This window comes from Acipenser ruthenus, chromosome 2, assembly GCF_902713425.1.
Source record: "Acipenser ruthenus chromosome 2, fAciRut3.2 maternal haplotype, whole genome shotgun sequence".
Lineage (NCBI taxonomy): Eukaryota > Metazoa > Chordata > Actinopteri > Acipenseriformes > Acipenseridae > Acipenser > Acipenser ruthenus.
The window spans coordinates 110,901,163-110,905,255 of record NC_081190.1 but is presented as its reverse complement, the minus strand read 5'-3'; the positions used below and the strand labels follow the sequence as shown (position 1 = coordinate 110,905,255).

The 4,093-nt window shown below is 33.1% G+C and overlaps 1 protein-coding gene across 1 annotated transcript in view; it reads right to left on the bottom strand.

Moving 5' to 3' along the window:
* Positions 1 to 3,298: 3,298 nt before the first annotated feature.
* Positions 3,299 to 4,093, bottom strand: part of LOC117408977 (paired mesoderm homeobox protein 2B-like) — a 3,891-nt gene continuing 3,096 nt past the window's right edge. The window contains exon 3 of the mRNA XM_034014463.3: positions 3,299 to 4,093. This exon is cut by the window's right edge and continues 667 nt beyond it. The gene's annotated coding sequence lies outside the window, so the exon portion shown is untranslated.

The following is a 4,093-nucleotide window of genomic DNA, read 5'->3' as shown; positions in this document are numbered from 1 at the left end:
CTCAACAATATGATACCTAGAAGTACGACAAACCAGTTGAATTCCTCCTCAAACATTTTGACAAGAAGTTATCAGTGTGTTCTTGTATAGTACTTCTGTAGCAGCCAGGGCTAACAGTGCAGGGCTGTCTTTCTTGATTATACAGTATTTCTGATTTCAAGAGCATGAATTTATAGATTATTTTTATTTGATATACAAGATTGCTTCTTGGATTATTTAGGCTACATTAAAAATGAGGAATCTGCGTTCTATGAGGTCCTTTATATTAGCTTGCTCATTGTAAAAGTAATTAGAAACGTTAAAATTTTCAGTACACAAACTTCTCACTTGACTCAACACTGGTGACTGTTGGCAACAAAAGAAATTGACAAAATACAGTAACCAATTTAGAGCTATATATATATATATATATATATATATATATATATATATATATACACAAAAATCGTGATGCTTTAAAAGGTTTTTCTTATGAACATAATGCTTTTCATTGGGATGAAAATCTTTTTGTTCCTCATTTGTTTTATTTGTAATTCTGAATATACAAATATTTAAATACAATGCTATAGGCAAATGGCTGTGTCCTGGTGATGCTGGAGACACAATCTGGATTGTGGAGTGGAGTTTGGATTATAATACAGTTAGTGATTAGGTACCAGAAATATTTCAACTATATCCATATCCCAAATTAAACTGTGAAGAACCAGAAGAGAGGGTTAAACAAATATACAGTTAGCATTCCTTTAATGGTGTGGTCATTAAGGGTTAAAATCGATTCCCTGCCTTTAAGGGCTTCAGTACACTTTCCCCTTATTACTTCTTTCAGCTTTTCAGTTTCTAATACATTGTATATAGTAGCTCTCTCCCAGGATCCCCGGCTGCTGTCCCTGTTCCAGTAAAGCATGATGGCTGTATACTGGTTTGAAGACCAGTATACGCTGGACTGGTAACAGTGGTTGTGATTCCTTTCCCACTCTGCTGAGTGCAATTGTCAAGCCATTCTTAGCTCCTTTCTGCATGTGAGTTGAGCTGACGCCTCAAAGCTGCAGCTTGCAGTCTCTTTTTCTTCTTTGTCAGTAGGGCTGTGCTCCAGAGACTAACACTGAGGTATGTTTGCTATCTATTGATCTTCTCTGTGAGTCTGGCAAATCCGTCTGCTTTGTTAGACAGCGGCTTTAATACGCATTAATGCAGGCTCCATTGCAGAACAATTTGGAGTGAGAACTGCTTACCGTGCAATTTTCCTATCACCCTTTACTTTTAGCGACTGTGTGACAGCACGTATTACATCTTTAGAAGCCTCTTTGGTGCTTCAGTGTATCCTCCCCACAGAATTTTTCAAGCAGGTTTATTATTGGTGGATTTAGACCATTCATTTTCAACCAGTCAATCAATAAGGATGTTCATAGTTTATATGTTCATAGTTACAAATTTTTCTCCCAATACATCACATTCAATAACCATTAAAAGTGCAGTGTTCTTCACTGTTTAAGTTTTCACATATTTGAGAAAGCTCACCATGTTGATAATATTAGCTTTTATATGCTACTTGTTTCTTCTCTTTATTTTTTGGTATTATTATTTTTTTTACTATAACATTTATGGCATTTCAACACCCCTGGTATTGCAAATACTGCAGTAGCAGAGGGATGCTGTTGAGTTCACAACGAGGCAGCTTGAAGGACAGAGGCAGTCTGTATTTGCAGCTAAAACCACCGAAGGTCATGTAAACAAATTGGTAAGCCAGTAATATTTGGTGCACAGGCTAAACTATAGTAGAATGTAGTAGACAATCACCAGGAACCATATTTTAGGGTAAAAGCTATTATGATGATTATTATCAATAATATAATAGTAAACATCATCATCATCATAAACCGTTTCAAATTATGATACCTGATCCTAAACCATAAAAAAATAATGAATAATTAACATAATGGCAAATATACAAAGTGCATCTTTTTTCTACTATAAATCAATATATATATATATATATATATATATATATATATATATATATATATATATATATATATATATATATATATATATATATATATATATATATTTATATATATATATATATGTTTACGTTTCTTGTACGCAGGTCGTGTGTAACTTCTCTGTGTCTGCAGATATTAACCTTGTTCCATTCACCCCAATGAAATATATATATATATATATATATATATATTTTTTTTATTCTCTTTATGCACCAGCAGAGGGCGACAAAATATAAGCCATTGGTTTCCCAGGCTAGGAGCTCTCCAAAGTGCTTAAACTGAGGTGAACGAGCTTGAGATTTCTTGCTAATACAATAAACCTTTTCAATATTCTTCACTATAAAGGACTTATTTAATATCAGAATTAGGTTTAGTCTCTAACTTTCAAACCAAACTGCCTTTACATCACGTGTTTCTTACATGTTTATATCTTTAAAAATAAAGACTTTAATTTAAAATATAGGCCTTCATTACCCAATACAGCAGTGCATTATATTATATAGAGATTATATTTCAATCGTATTTTCAAAAGCATTGTTTTAGAGCTTAACTAATTGAAAGAAATGCAGCTATGCAATCCCGTGGGTCTCTCGCTCTTATACGGCAGGTGTCCAAAACAACAGCAGTATTTCTATAAACTATAACCAATCTAGTCCAATGTGTGTGTGTGTGTGTGTGTGTGTGTGTGTGTGTATGTGTGTGTGCGCGCGAGCGAGCGTCCGTGTGTGTGTGTAAAGTATCTATATTTCAAATAAGGGTTTAGTACCTTACAATAATAATGCGGTGGCATAATGCATTGCAATTTATCCTTTAGTATCTGAAACCCGTTTCTTTGAGAAACAAAGCCACTTGTAGTCACATCTAAGGATATTTACAAACCCAACTAAACTCGTTCAGTTATGCAAAATTGTGTATTTAAAAAAAAAAAACGCGTCATTTGTTACAAGAGTTTAATCCATATTTATGGAATCAAAACGTCGTCTCTTGAATTCATACGCTTAGTTAGAGGTTCTTTGTATGGAATTGAAAACATATTAGAATGTTTGTTTTTCTTAGCTATATTCCCTATAGGCCTAATTATATTGTTTAACACTTCACAAAGGTTTTGTGTGTGTATTGTGAAAAGTATATGCTTTCATGTTTTGCATCACCCTGAATATATATATATATATATATATATATATATATATATATATATATATATATATATATATATATATATATATATATATATATATATATATATAGACAGGCACTTGGTTATTTGTTCTTGAGAAACCAGACCAAGCCATGTGAACATTTGCTTATCATTTTATTATCAACAACCATGTTAATGGTACACTTTTGGAAAACTATATGCACACGTAGAAATATTTCCCTTCTTAAATATAAGCATTCATTAAAACTACATATAAATAATTTCGAACTCCTGAACGTGACACAAGCAGATATGCTCACAAGAAAATTCAATCGGACAGAAAAAATAAGACAACATGCAAATCATAATAAAATAAATACCATGGTTTGAAACTGGCGTATCTAGATGAAAATAACTCAACCCGTGACGAGCTTTTTAAACTTAGTGAAGACACTCCATAGACTACAACGGTAAACATCATCTCGGATCAACTATAGTAGACACCTTTATACTTCTATTAGCACTACACAATTGAGTCACAACACAGCTGTAGAAAGACACAAAAAAAAAACGTTTAAAGTATTCCTGTCAACAGTAACAATTGATTTTGTGTCTCTAAAACAAAATAAAATGAGATCCTTTATAATTCATGAAAGGGCAATTTATGCATACATCGCAAGGTGCGTGTTCCTATAAAACAACCCAACCCAACGTTCTTCTAAACCCCTATCCCCGCGGCAGCTTGCCGCCCATTCTAATCTAGAGGTTGTTTTGTTAAATGACTATTTTGATACAGGAAATCGAGGTTTAAATCAATGACACAAATGTTCTCTACAATAACATTAACAATGCTATTTTACAGATGTATAAAATCTACCAAGAAACGGAACAGGGAGGGACCGACATGTTACAACCAATATGCTCAACACATCAATACAAATACTGGCCTAAC